Source organism: Mesoplodon bidens (genome assembly GCF_964165515.1).
Source record: "Mesoplodon bidens genome assembly, chromosome: 2".
Taxonomy (NCBI): domain Eukaryota; kingdom Metazoa; phylum Chordata; class Mammalia; order Artiodactyla; family Ziphiidae; genus Mesoplodon; species Mesoplodon bidens.
The window spans coordinates 98555272-98571098 of record NC_138177.1 but is presented as its reverse complement, the minus strand read 5'-3'; the positions used below and the strand labels follow the sequence as shown (position 1 = coordinate 98571098).

Genomic DNA, 15827 nt, shown 5'->3' with positions numbered 1-15827 from the left:
TTACTGTTATCATATAACTATTACTGAAAGTAATTTTTCCATTTAAAGGAAGGGGTGCTAAAGAATGATGTGCTTTGGTGTCAAATAGGCTAGGTGTGCCACTGAAGACGGGTAGAGTAATTTCAATTAAAAAGATGAGACTAAACTTCAAAAAGGAGATGAACCTTGCTCTAGGTTATAAAGGTAAAGAGCGTGTTTCTTTTCACTACAAAATGTTTGAACCCCCTTCCTTAGAGTACACCTCCTATATGGGAAGCACAGACTCTATCCCACCACTAAAGCCAACAAGAGCTGGACAGTGCCTTCCTCAAAGCCCTGGCAAGCCAGCTGCTGGCATGTGACCCACACTCAGTCAATCAGATGTACCTGCAAGCCTGCAAGTGACACAGAGAAGCTGATAAAGTGGAATATTCATTCCACCAGTAGCTGCAGTGGAAGCCATGCTCGTAGAGGCATGGCAAGAGGGTGGCAATGTGGTGAACGGGTCCTGCGGTCACAGCAGTGTATCCTCATCAAGCCCTTCCTGTGGTCAGATTCTGGCTGAGTTCTGGCTGCTCAGGTTCCATCGGTTCCTGCTCATTCCCTGAACCTAGTTTTTCAGCCGGTCCTTTCACCTCATTTGGGCGAAATCAGCCAGATTCACTTTCTATTGTGTGTAGTAGAGAACTTTGGCTGATACATGAAAAGGTGACTAGAATTTTGATTAGGTGAATATGGAGGTAGGAGGTACTGCAGATACTGTAGATTGAGAGAGAACAGCAAAAGTAAAAGTATTAAAGTGGAAAAAAATACTGTGGTTAGTAACTGTGGTGATGATCTAGTGTGAACTGAGTTCATGTGACCTGGGAACCGAGCTCATGAAACTTAGGGACGTGTCTTAGCTCAAGCTGCCATAATAAAATACCATAGACTGGATGATTTAAACAACAGATATTTATTTTCTCACAGCTCTGAAAGCTGGAAGTCTGAGATCAGGGACCAGCATGGTTGGGTTCTGCTGAGATCATTCTTCCTGGTTTACAGAGAGCTTATTTTGGTGTCCTCACATGGCTGAGAGAGAGAGCAAGCTCTCTGATGTTTTTTCTTATAAGGGCACTAATCCCATCATAAGGACCTCATCTAAACCTAATTATCTCCCAAAGGTCCCACTTCCAAATGCCATCAATTGGAGGTCAGGGCTTCAATATATTAATATGAATTTTGCAGGGGACACAATTCAGTCTATAGCAGAAGGGAAGACAGGACAAAGAGGCTCTCATATATCATGTGTAGGAGTGTGACCCTTGAGGGGTTGGTGAGGGGAGACTATGAAAAGCTTTTGTGCAAAGACAGACTTGCTTATACTCATGCTTTAGGAGTGTTACTCTAGTGGCATAGGGTAAAATGGATGGGGTGAGTGAAGAACTTTCTTAGGAAACTTTTTTGGGAGGCTCCTGCAATAGTCAAGGCAAGTACTTAAAGGAGCCATGTTCAAGCAGAAGTGTGGGGGGCAGGGTGGAGAAGAAGAGTCTGGATTTGAGAGCTATTTCACATGTGGAACCAACATAATTAATCAGACATCTGGATGTGGGGGTGTGGAAGTAGGAGGAGTTGAGGAAGACACAGGTTTCACTTGGGTAACTGGGAGGGTAGGAATGCCAATAATCAAATCAGAAGATACAAAAGCAGTAGCTAGTTTGGAGCAATGGCAAGGTCATGATTTTCATTTTTGAAATGCTGAGTTTAAGGAGCTGATGAAACACAACATATTTATGTTCAAGTTAGGAATAAACTCTGGAGTTCAGGAGAGAGGATAAGGTCAGGGAAGGAGTTTGAGGGTTCACTTCAAAAGACATGGAAATGGGGGCTTCCCTGGTGGCATAGTGGTTGAGAGTCCGCCTGCTAATGCAGGGGACACGGGTTCGTGCCCCGGTCCGGGAAGATCCCACATGCCGCGGAGTGGCTGGGCCCGTGAGCCATGGCCGCTGAGCCTGTGTGTCCAGAGCCTGTGCTCCGCAACGGGAGAGGCCACAACAGTGAGAGGCCTGCGTACCACAGAAAAAAAACAAAAAAAAAAAACATGGAAATGGCGATGAATGAGATCACCCTTGGGAGGGATAACAGAGGGAAGAAAAGGAGGTCAAGAACAGAAACCTGGTAAATGCTGGTAGGTGGTTTTCTGACATTGCAGTAAAGCACTTAATGAGAGAGAAGGCCAATTTGGAAAATATAATGTTCTCAAAGTTTAAAAAAAAAGAAAAAGTCCAGATAGGAGGGGGTGATCAGGAGTCTCAGTGATGTTGAAATGGTCAGAAAGACAAGGATCTGAAGAGGCTTCTGATAAGACCTCTGGTGGATGAAATCTGAAGAGTAGTTTAGGTAGAGTGTGTGTGGGGGGGGTGGAGAAGGACAAAACCCACACTGTAACTAGTTTAGAAGGTGAGGAAGTATAAACTAGTCTTTCTAGAAGCTTCTTTCAGAAATGGGATGGTAGTTCAAATTAATTGATGGTTTCTGTGTGATTGCTGGTTTTATTTTTTGGTGGTGGAAATTTTAGCATGTCTAAGGAATCATATTTCCCTCCACTGTACATAAGCTAATGGCACACATCCCTATATATAGAAAGAGGCCTGATTAATATGTTTGACAAAGGAAAGGAAGCAGTAAATAAACTGTATGTAAAACGCTTCGCACAGTGAGAACTCAGTAATAATTATTTTTATACTCTAAATTTCTATATTATTATAAAAGAATTTCTATTTGTTATTTGAAGTCCTTTGTTCTTCCAAGATTTTCTTTAAATGGCATAAACAAACGAAAGGCTCAGAGCAGACTGTGTTCATAGGAAAAGGTGATGTCTTTTGTAATACAGTGGCGGATGTGCCAGGAAATCTGGATTTAAACTATATCGTCAGTTTAGGAGGAGCTTGATGACTGAAATTACAGTGTTATCATTTTTTCCCTATACATTAAGGCAATTCAAATGCAAATATATTTGACACAGGGAGGATCACAGAAGATAATACATCACACTACTAAGCCCTTATCTTATTAGATCCACTCTGAGTTAGAACTAGATGAAAGCTGTGTGGCAGCCATAGAGGTAAGTTTGCTCTGATCTCCCCTCAGAAAAGATCAAGCTCTTCTACTGTTAGGAGAGCAGTGAGCTGAGAATCTCCACCTGTAAAGCATTGGGATTCCCCACAGTGTTTGAAAAAAGGCCACAATCTTCCTGGCCAGACCCCCACCAGCAACTGAGGATGGCAGGGGATCTAAGGCTTGGCCATTTATGCCCAATGTGGGGCTCTTCTAATGGACCACCTCTGCTCAAGACTGGCTGAGACTCTCCCTATCCAACCTTGCTACTTTCCTCTAAATTTTGCAAGGACTGCCCCCTCTCCAAGCCGCCAATAAATCTCATCCAATTCTTGGGGGATCCTAACTAATGGAGTTGGTATCAGGGCTGGTCTAAGAAAGCAGGCGGTAAGACAGGGTTTGGGAACATATCCTGGCCGGAAATAAGGACCCCATTCTATGTGGTGTGTGAGGCACAGACAGTCTGCCAGATAGCAATGCAATTGCTAAAAGCCATCAGTAGTGGCTTGGAAGAATGCTCCTGTAGGAGTAGGGTAACCAATTCATCCTGGTTTACACAAACTTTCCCAATTTTACCACTGAAAGTCTGAAGTCTGATAGTTGGTCACACTAGGTGGGAGGAAGATGCTAACCAGGTTGATGATCCAGGCAGTTGAGAAATCAGGGAAACGCTGCCTTCAAGGGATAATAATACTGGCTGACTCTTATTAAGTCGTGTTGGTGCCCTACAGAGAGAAAATGAAAAGCTGAGAGTAGTTAACAAACAAATGGGGCTTCCCTGGTGGCGCAGTGGTTGAGAGTCCACCTGCCAATGCAGGGGACACGGATTCGTGTCCCGGTCTGAGAAGATCCCACATGCCGCGGAGTGGCTAGGCCCGTGAGCCATGGCCGCTGAGCCTGCGCGTCCGGAGCCTGTGCTCAGCAGTGGGAGAGGCCACAGCAGTGAGAGGCCCGCATACCACAAAACAAACAAATAAACAAAAAACAACCCCAAAAAACAAAAAACAAACAAACAAAAAAAAAAACCAAACAAATGAAAACTGAGTGTGTCGACCAGAGAGCCTCTTTGGTAACTTAGAAACAGGCTGTTTATTCTACAGTGTGAGGGTAGAAAAAGCTGAAGGCCTAATTTATGACTTACTAGCTAAGAGTCAGGGGACCTTCAAAGATGATTGAGTGTTCAGCTAAGGCAAGTCTATTGTGCCAAGGTCAGGACCCTGGTTTGGAAAATCTAAGACCTTAACACAAAGGATAGGGACATCTGGCTGGATGTGCCTGAAGACTTTGGTTCACGAAGACTCCTCTAAACCCTCAGAGCCTTCAGACGTGGCCCACCTCTACCTACAAAGTGCTGGTACTCCCCCAATCCACCCATGCCAGGACACATGATTGTGGTGGAATGAGAAGTCTCTGTCCCCCAGTGCACCAGGGGTCCCCTCACGATCTGCCCCCACCTCCCCTCCTGGCTGCCAGGCAAATAACTAGGACTAAGTTGCCCAGAATGTGATGAACCTGATGAGAAGCAGATAGATTCCATCCCCAAAGAGCTGCATGAATTAGCCAGTACACACTGGCTGGAGACAGGACAGACCTATGGGGCTGGATTTTGAGGGGGCTTTATCAAGCAAGATGAAACCGAAACACGGTAAGGGAGTGTTTGTTGACACCAGGACACTTTCCCTGGGGATGTAGGATTTAACACTCTTGCAAGGCCCCAGGGGACAGTACAAGCACCTTGCTGGGCTGGCTCCTGAAAGCCTAGAGAAAATGGTTGCTTTCTCTTAATGAAGCTGACATGCCTGAATTGCCTTGGCAGTTGGTGGGGGAATGAATGAAATGTCTCAGAGAAGTGGGTGTTGCTGGAATGGACATACAACATGATCTCAAAGGCACACCAGAGTATTGTGTACCATACGAGGACCTAGGAGACAAGCTATTCCTTGAGGCATCAGGAGTGTGCTAAGTGAGAGGGGCACCAGCGTGATACAGAAGTTCAGTGGCGCTTCTCCTGTGCAGGCCAGGGTTGATGGTAGGAGAGCCTATCGCAGAGCTGCGTTCCTTGATATCTATGCAGATGATGGGGAGCCTGAAGAAAGAGAAGCCAATTTTCATTATCAGTGCTTAACCATCAGAAGACGGGTGGGGTGGGAGGGAGTGTCTCAATTATCGTAATAATGCAGAAGGCCTGAGTGACAGCCAAGTGGACTTGACCAGCAGAAAGTTTCAGAGATGATTGATAGCTCATAGCCTTCCCTAGGGGCAAAATAGATGGGGAGCCAATCAGACTACTTAATATATAATCACAAGAAAGCAAGAATGCAGAGCTGAGAGTGGATGCTGAAATAAAAAGTTTTACTCCTTTCTGCAGTTATCAGACCTGAATCAAACTCATTGACGGAAGAGGCAGCTGGTCTCCAGAGGGAAGGACCTGCAAAACTACAGAAAGTATATATATTGTAATGATTTTCCCAGTCCTGCCCCAAAAGGACCTGTGACCATTCATTCGGGTGACTACACTGGGGAAAAGAGAATATCCAGATATTTTGAGGACTATTGGACATAGGATCCCAATGGACATTGTTACCTGGACACCTGAATTAACATCATCATGGCCTCATGGTAGAGTAGGGTCACATAGGGACTAAATAAATGAGTCCAGGCCAAAGTCTGGCTCACAGTGGATTTACTAGGTCTGAGAGCACACCCAGTGGTCATTTTCCCCTGGGCAGTTGGAGTATTGGGTAATTCAATTGGAAGCTTATGAAACTATATTCTCCCAGTCCTGCCAAGATAATAAATAAAAGATAATATTGCATTAGGAAAGGGAAGATGGTGAAGATTTAATGCCACTGATTAGAATCTTAAGAATGCAGAGGTGGTAGGCCTCCTCATCTCCATTTAATTCATCAGTCTGGACAGATCCTGGAGAATGAATGTAGACTACTGAATCTTCAACCAAGTAGTGGTGACCATTGATTTGTCAAATGTGTTCTTTTCTATCTCATTCAAGAAAGAGGATGAGAAACGGTTCACATTCACATGGAACGAGCAACTCCTTACATCACAGTTTATGTCAGTGCTATGTTAACTCTCCTACTCTTTGCCACATCATAGTCTGAAGTGAGGTGGATATTCTGAACATCTCACAGACCACCATACTGATCCTTACATCCAAGACATCATTCTGATCAGGCAAGATAAACAAGAGGTGGTTAGCACACTAGAGCCTTGGGAAGACACATTCCACACTTATGAATACAGTTCTGGCCCGTAACATCAAAGTAATATTGCCTACCACAGAGGTCTAATCAGCATTAAGCATGGCCAGTGGTAGTTAGGTTATTATGTCGCCAATTATGGTACATTGTAAAGAAGTTGAAGATAACTTAGAAATTGTCATTTTAAAAGCAATTGAAGGGCTTCCCTGGTGGCGCAGTGGTTGAGAGTCCGCCTGCCGATGCAGGGGACACGGGTTCATGCCCCAGTCCGGGAGGATCCCACATGCCACGGAGCGGCTGGGCCCGTGAGCCATGGCCGCTGACCCTGCGTGTCCGAAGCCTCTGCTTCGCAATGGGAGAGGCCACAACAGTGAGAGGCCCGCATACCACAAAAAAAAAAAAAAAAAAAAGCAATTGAAGTTCTTTTAACATCTCAAACAATGTGCAGAACACAGATATTCAAAATTAAGGTTCATAAGAATAAAATATGTATTCGCTTAAAATCAAAGTACAATTAAAGTCCAGTAACAATCACCATTTGTATAACTGTTAGTGTTTGAGCTACCTGGCTGACTGGAAAATAGGACACAAAACAGGAACTTATGGACTGCATACTTTTTTGGCAACCTTCCTAATTCATATTGTGGAACATTTCAATTAAAATCAACTAACTAGTTTTCTTCACCTACTATATGTAAGGTACTGGACTTTGAAGATAACTCAGAATGTAGCTGCCTTCTGTTCACTGGGGCACATCTCAGGAGGTAGTGTGATATAAGAGACCAAATACTGGCTTTGGAGTCACACCGACCTGGGTCACAGTCCCAGCTCTAACAAATACTAGCTGAATAACTTTGATCACGTTAATTAGCCTCTTGTATCCTCAGCTTTGTTACCTTTAAAATGAAGACAGCCAAACTCATTCCAGCCATTGTGAAGATTAAGGCATAGACAGTACTTAGTATGATGCTAGACAGTTACTTTTTAATAAATGGAAGCTGAGGAACAGGAGGATGGAATACAGAAGCAGTATGAAATACAAAAATTGGTCCCAGGGACTTGACTACATTTAGCCATAGCATCTAAGTAAGTTGGTGGTGGTGTATAAACCCTGAGGTGCACGTCAGAGCATTGGCTCTAGGTCTAGGTCTGACTTTCCTATTCCTGTGCTCTTAGAGAAAATGCTTAGGGATCCCTCAGCTGCTTGAATCTATACATTTCATATCATCTGACTCTGGTCTCATCAGCATTAGGGCTTTCAATCTTAAGAAAACCAGCTGAATTTAAATCCCTATCGTTTCATGTCTAAGGATTGACAACCTTAAAACATTCCCTACACTTTTAGCTTCTTTCCTTTTTAATTCCCTCTTTACTCTCTATCAGGCCATTTTAAACTTCAGAAGGAGTTGATATCAGTATGTACAGGCTGGATGCATTCTAAGTACTCAATATATATTTAATGAAATTGAAGTAAATAAAATCATTCAAAAGAACTGCTTCTGTAACGTTATTTTACTCTGTATTGCTTATTAACTCAAGCATATGGCCTCAGGCTGGTTTACAAGGTCTTTCTGATTTATTTATTCTTGTTAATCCTTAAACCTCACGGTCATCCCCCCCCCTCAACACACACACACCATATACTCCTAATGTGAGCTTCCCCCCCTTGTCCATCCTAATTGTATCTGCTGTTTCTTGCTCCTGGCCTTTGCTCTCCCTGTCCCCTTACCTGGAATGCCTCTTCTTTACCTATTCAAATCATATTCATCTCCAAGACCCATCCCAAGTACCACTTACTTCTGAAGCTCTCCCTATGGTGCTTGTCAGAAATGATCTCTTCCCTCCTGGACACTCCGTGGCTCCCACTGACATTACCTGCTACACTAACAATCATATTTCATTTAGAGCTTTATTATGTACCATTCTCAGGACAAACTTCTCCAGTAGGCACAGTGATACTTCTAGGGTCCCATGAAACTGTCTTAATATCTTTTAAAATCAGAAGGAAAAAGTGAATATTAAAGAAAATGTTTAACGTATATTATGTACAAATTTGTTTTTATAGTAATGAGGTCATTTTTTTTTAATGGCAGAAGGGGCCTATGAAGGCACACGTAAGTGCCTAGGGCCTACAAAAGTCATAATGCAGCCCTGGCTATCTTATATTATATTGTCCAATGATAGTAAGTCCTCTTTTCCTAATTAGAATGTGCAAGTGCTGCCAGCAATCCCCAAGCTGAAGTTTGCTAACACCTAAGAAACCCCAGATGTATTAATGGAATGCCACAACATATTTTTCAATATTTCAATGAACCTAACAGAATGGTATATTTACCCATAATAAGCCCACACGCACTAACTAAAGTGTCAATACTCTTTGCTTTTGGCTGGAACTATACTAAGTCAGCTGGCGACACTGGTGATCTCATGCTGCTGAGTGATTCTGATATGTTGTGGAACGCACAGGAATTTTTGTGATGTGACCAGAAAACCAGATGCCACTACAAAGCCACAAGTCAATCACAGAATACCCAGGTATAAGTGTCACTTACAGAAGCCAGGTAAAATTAAGGTGAAGAGGCAGAGTATCCATGTGTCTTTAATCATTTACTGCTTGTTATTTAATAATTGTATGTGTGCAATTTTAATAACTGTATTGTGCAGTTTCAAAGCAGCATATTATAGTTTTACTCTTATGGACCATTGTCTAATATCTGGGCCTAAGTTGCGATGGGAAAATGTTAATGTGTTAAATAGAAGATTTAAAGACATGTTCATGGAGGAGTGGAGGGGGGAAGGTAAACTATAAAAGGGGTCTATGGTAATGAAAATACTGGAACCCCATGGGTACTTTGCGGATACCTTTCGTACCTTCCCCACCTGTTACCAATAACGCATAGCTGAAGGCTGACAGCAGAACCGTCAATCGGCTAATATCAGTGGCTGTGGCACAGGTAGTCAAGTAATAGCACAGCAGCCACATTATGAGTTGGTGGTCAGTAAATACTTTTTTTTTTTTTTTTTTTTTGCGGTACGCAGGCCTCTCACTGTTGTGGCCTCTACTGTTGCGGAGCACAGGCTCCGGACGTGCAGGCTCAGCGACCATGGCTCACGGGCCTAGCCGCTCCGTGGCATGTGGGATCTTCCCGGACCGGGGCACGAACCCATGTCCTCTGCATCAGCAGGTGGACTCTCAACCACTGCACCACCAGGGAAGCCCAGTAAATACTTTTTGATATATTATCTAGTAGACTAAAATTTGCTCATTTGAAATCTAGAGCACAGGGACCTTATACATTTCAGTGTTAAATTACTCCTGAGCAGGGAAGATTTAGAGGATTGGCTTTCTGAGGGCAGCCAGGTCTCACCAGCCAGTGAAGACAAATTTGTGAAGGCAGCCCAGAGCTTTTCTTTTTATCCACCCCAATCCTTCTTCTCCAAACGCAGTCCCCGACCAGTCAGTCTTATGGAGCCAACTGCTGCAAGTAATAAGCATGCTCCCCCAAATTCCTGTACCCCAGAATGAAGGCCTGCTCGTGCCCCTGTGCAGAATTAGGTAAAACATCACAAAAGGAGGGGTAGACACACCAGTGGGCTGTGTTTATTTAACTCTGGTCTTGGCAGCCTGCAAGCAGTCATTGCTGCATGTGGGACCTTGTGAGCTTATTATAAAAGATGGCCATGTGGGAAGTGACAGTAGGATGATATGAATGATCTGCCAACAATGAGGAAGAAGAAGAGAAGAAAATGATATTTTAGAGCTTTCCACTAATATTCTGGGAAAAGACTGTAGTAAATTGTTTAATGTCCACAAATTCCTCCTTTCCCAGCATATTCAGCTCTTTATAATCTGACTTTTCTGTGCCTCCCATCTCCAGGTGGAGACTGTTTCTCCATCCCCATCAATCTCGGCTGGCCTTGTGATGTGCTTGGATCGAGAGAATACAGAGATGGGGATGTTGAACAAGTTTTGGAGCCTATGCCTCAAGATACCTTACAGCTTGGACCTCTGCCCTTTTGGTAGGCTGCTCTAAGATTCTGTCAGGGAAAACAACCTGTGAGAAAGGCCTCTTGAGAATGAGAGAGCCCAGCTATTGGGGCTGTGCCAGCTCAGTCCACCCACAGCTGACTGGTCAGCTGAGTGCGACCCACGAGAGAAGCAAAGAGGATTGACTACCAAGAAAACCACAGGTCAGCCTACAGAGTCCTGAGGATAACAAATTCTTGTTTTGAGGTTAAGGGTGGTTTGTTACGTGGCAACAGACAGTGGGAAAAGACTAATATTCAATAAATGTAGCTGACCCTTCCCTTTTTTAAAAAAGATTTTCAGAAAATCTAAGGCCAGAATTGGAAGTGACCGAAAGAGACCATTCCACGACTTTTTGTTTCAATGGTTTATGAGGTTAACTGGAAAGTCACCAAATATTATGTCTCATTCTCAACTCTGGAGTTCATTTGACTTTAATCAAAAAAAGTTTATCCATTTTATATGAAAAGAAATACCACACAGCTAAATTTAAATATTATTCTAATGCAACTTAACACTGAATTATAAATTTAATGGTTGAGGGTTAAATAATCTTTAGAACTTTTTCCTGGGAAACCAACAGCATTTGCAAAAATAGGCATAGGATTTTCTTTTTTCCTGAAAGTTCTCAGTAAAGCAAAAGAGAACAACTCTGTGATCAAATTATCTCCAAAGCCTTAATTAAAGTCAGATGCTAAGGAAGAGTTCAAGTTCCTTAATTTTATTTACTAATCCACAAAGAGAAGCAGCAGGAAAATATTCTTCAGTTCTTATTCACATAGTTCCTCATAGGGCTCATTTATTTTTATTTATGTGTTTACATACATTTATAACACCTTCACCACATTAAACAAATCTCTCTCCCTAAATATAGCAATAAGCTTATTTCCACAGAGAATACTGAATATATGGCTGTCTTCCCCTATTTACCTACATGTCAAAATTCTGGCAAGTGTTTCATGAGACTGTATTAATTTGAAACACCCCAACATTTATCTTATAAAGTTTCCCCAAGGTGTCTCCAGTGAAGCTGGGAAGAAATATATGTACAGGTTCAAACAGAACAGCAAATCCTGACTACTCCCTCCATCTGCAGTAGGAGTTATATTCAGAGTTGCCATGGCAGCCGCCCACACTTACACACACAAAGGGGTGGTGGAGAAGAGAGAAAAGCAGTTAGCAGAGAACAGAATCTATTGTTAAAAGGACAGCGGTACCCTTCAATGTAATTACAAGCAGGAATGCTGACTTTTAGTCTGAACCGCTGTTTAACGATAGAAGAATTCCAAATGCTGGAGTGTTATTAATTTTTTTTTCTAAACATATCTACCACCTGAACCTTTGGTTTTAACTTTTATGTATGCTGAAATTATGTAGGACCAGGAGGGAATTCAGCTAACCACACACATATTAGGGCTAATATGATTTAATGATTGCCTCTCTGGAACATTTAGAATCATTGTAGCCAGGAAAAAGTGTGGTTCTATGGATCCGGGCAAGTTACTTCACTTTCTGAGTGTCCTCATCTGTAAAATGTGCATAATAATAGTATATACTTCATGAAGTTGTTATGAGGATTCAATAAATTAATACAAATAATCAGTTATTACAATAATAATAATGATAAATAAAGAACAAATTTTAAAATACATAAATAAGAACTAATAATGTATTAAATAAATTAGTAAAAGTAAAGCACTCATGCCTGGCATATAGCAAATGCTCAATAAATGTTTGCTAATAATAATAATTATTATTATTAAAACATCTCCAAATGTTTATTACAGACTAGAACAGTGTGGCTTTTAATTCAGAAGCAGTTTAAATAAATGTCTTTAAGTAAGTTGCTAAAAAAAAAAAAAAGTAAGAAGTTGCTAAAACAAATGCCAGCAGACACACCATTTGGCAGAATAAAAAGACCAAGTATCTCACTATACTAACACATTCACCACCATTGGCACACCCTGCTTACACAGTAAAATCTAACATCTATATCAGTGCTAAGATAACCATGTCACAATATTTGGGGTCAGAGAGTATTCCAAAATTTGTCTAAAGTCATTGGCTTGATCACATGTGTATATTCAGATACATTTACAATTCATACCCAGATACAAATACAAACATCAGATTTAGATGTGATGACAATGATTGAAAAGTCTTTTATGGCTCCTGATTCACTCAACTTTTAAATCTTCACATTAAGGCTGAATGCTCCATATTCTAGGAGAGGTGGAACACGCAGTCAAGCAATTTAGTGAATAGGAAAGAATACGCATGGCTTAGAAGATTTCATATAAAGTCTAGAAGCACCTTCAAATGTGTAGCGGAAATCAGGAGAAATTAGAGGAACACAGTTGGGAGCAGAGTGAGCGTAAGAAGGAAACTGTAACTGGAAAATTGTACAGAAGTCAGAAGAGAAAATGGATAGGATGGGATTTGATCCTTAACTCTATAAAAATTTTCTTGATGGGATTTTTAAAAAGTCCAGGTAGTGAAAAGTAATAAAGAGGAGATTAGTTCAAGATGGTGGAGTAGAAGGACGTGCACTCACTCCCTCTTGTGAGAGCACCATAATCACAACTAACTGCTGAACAATCATCAACAGGAAGACACTGGAACTCACCAAAAAAGATACGCCACATCCAAAGACAAAGGAGAAGCCACAATGAGATGGTAGGAGAGGTGTAATCACAATAAAATCAAATCCCATAACTGCTGGGTGGGTGACTCACAAACTGGAGAACACTTATACCACAGAAGGCCACTCACTGGAGTGAAGGTTCTGAGCCCCATGTCAGGTTTCCCAACCTGGGGGTCCGGAAACGGGAGGAGGAATTCTTAGAGAATCAGACTTTGAAGGCTAGTGGGATTTGATTGCAGGACTTCAACAGGACTGGGGGAAACAGAGACTCCACTCTTGGAGGGCACACACAAAGTAGTGTGTGCATCAGGACCCAGGGGAAGAAGCAAAGACCCCATGGGAGACTGAACCAGACCTACCTTCCAGTGTTGGAGGGTATCCTGCAGAAGTGGGGGGTGGCTGTGTCTTACCATGAGGACAAGGACACTGGCAGCAGAAGTTCTGGGAAGTACTCCTTGGCATTAGCCCTCCCAGAGTCTGCCATTAGCCCCATCAAAGAGGCGGGTAGTTCCAGTGTTGGGTCGCCTAAGGCCAAACAACCAACAGGGAGGGAAGCCAGCCCCACCCATCAACAGACAAGCAGATTAAAGTTTTACTTAGTTCTGCCCACCAGAGCAACACCCAGCTCTACCCACCACCAGTCCCTCCCATCAGGAAACTTGCACAAGCCTCTTAGACAGCCTCATCCACCAGAGGGCAGAGAGCAGAAGCAAACAGAACAACAATCCTGCAGCCTGTGGAACAAAAACCACATTCACAGAAAGATAGACAAGATGAAAAGGCAGAGGGCGATGTACCAGATGGAGGAATAAGATAAGATCTCAGAAAAACAACTAAATGAAGTGGAGATAGGCAACCTTCCAGAAAAACAATTCAGAATAATGATAGTGAAGATGATCCAGGACCTCAGAAAAAGAATGGAGGCAAATATTGAGAAGATACAAAAAGTGTTTAACAAAGACCTAGAAGAATTAAAGAATAAACACCTAGAAGAATTAAAGAACAAACAAACAGAGATGAACAATACAATAACTGAAATGAAAAATACACTAGAAGGAATCAATAGCAGAATAACTGAGGCAGAAGAACTGATAAGTGACCTGGAAGACAGAATGGTGGAATTCACTGCTGTGGAAGAGAATAAAGAAAAAAGAATAAAAAGAAATGAAGACAGCCTAAGAGACCGCTGAGACAAAATTAAATGCAACAATATTCGCATTATAGGGGTCCCAGAAGGAGAAGACAGAGAGAAAGGACCCAAGAAAAATTTGAAGAGATTATAGATGAAAACTTCCTTGACACAGGAAAGAAAATAGTTAGCCAAGTCCAGGAAGTGCAGAGAGTCCCAGGCAGGATAAACCCAAGGAGAAATATGCCAAGACACATAGTAATCTAACTGACAAAAATTAAAAACAAAGAAAAATTATTGAAAGCAACAAGGGAAAAATCACAAATAACATACAAGGGAACTCCCATAAGGTTAACAGATGATTTCTCAGCAGAAACTCTACAAGCCAGAAGGGAGTGGCAGGACATATTTAAAGTGATGAAAGGGAAAAACCTACAACCAAGATTACTCTACCTGGCAAGGATCTCATTCAGATTCGACAGAAAAATCAAAAGCTTTACCAATAAGCAAAAGCTAAGAGAATTCAGCACCACCAAACGAGCGCTCCAACAAATGCTAAAGGAACTTCTCTAAGTGGGAAACACAAGAACAGAAAAGGACCTACAAAAAAACCCAGAACAATAAAGAAAATGGTCATAGGAACATACCTAGTGATAATTACCTTAAACATGAATGGATTAAATGCTCCAACAAAAAGACACAGGCTGGCTGAATGAATACAGAAACTAAACCCATATATATGCTGTCTACAAGAGACCCACTTCAGACCTAGGGACAAATACAAACTGAAAGTGAGGGGATGGAAAAAGATATTCCATTCAAATGGAAATCAAAAGACAGCTGGAGTAGCAATACTCATATCAGATAAAATAGACTTTAAAATAAAGAATGTTACGAGAGATAAAGAAGGACACTACCTAATGATCAAGGGATCAATCCATAAAGAAGATATAACAATTATAAATATATATGCACCCAACACAGGAGCACCCCAATACATAAGGCAACTGCTAACAGCTATAAAAGAGAAAATCGACAGTAACACAGTAATAGTGGGGGACATTAACACCTCACTTACACCAATGGACAGATCATCCAAACAGAAAATTAATAAGGAAACACAAGCTTTAAATTATGCAATAGACCAGCTAGATTTAATTGATATTTATAGGACTTTCCACCCAAAAACAGCAGATTACACTTTCTTCCTGGAACATTCTCCAGGATAGATCACATCTTGGGTCACAAATCAAACTGCACTAAATTTAAGAAAATTGAAATCATATCAAGTATCTTTTCTGACCACAACACAATGAGATTAGAAATCAATTACAGGGAAAAAAATGTTAAAAAACACAAACACATAGAGCTTAAACAATACATTACTAAATAACCAAGAGATCACTGAAGAAATCAGAGGAAATCAAAAAATACCTAGAGACAAATTACAACAAAAACACGATGATCCAAAACCTATGGGATGCAGCAAAAGCAGTTCTAAGAGGGAAGTTTATAGCAATACAAGCCTACCTCAAGAAACAAGAAAAATCTCAAATAAACAATCTAACCATACACTTAAAGGAACTAGAGAAAGAAGAACAAACAAAACCCAAAGTTAGCAGAAGGAAAGAACTCATAAATATCAGAGCAGAAATAAATGAAATAGAAACAAAGAAACAATAGCAAAGATCAAAAAAACTAAAAGCTGGTTCTTTGAGAAGATAAACAAAATTG

General features: G+C 41.5%; 1 protein-coding gene across 2 annotated transcripts in view; it reads right to left on the bottom strand.

The window, feature by feature from the left end:
- Nucleotides 1-15827, bottom strand: part of PLPPR5 (phospholipid phosphatase related 5) — a gene marked incomplete at its 3' end in the record, with an annotated part of 128611 nt that overhangs the window by 61076 nt on the left and 51708 nt on the right. The window lies entirely within an intron of this gene.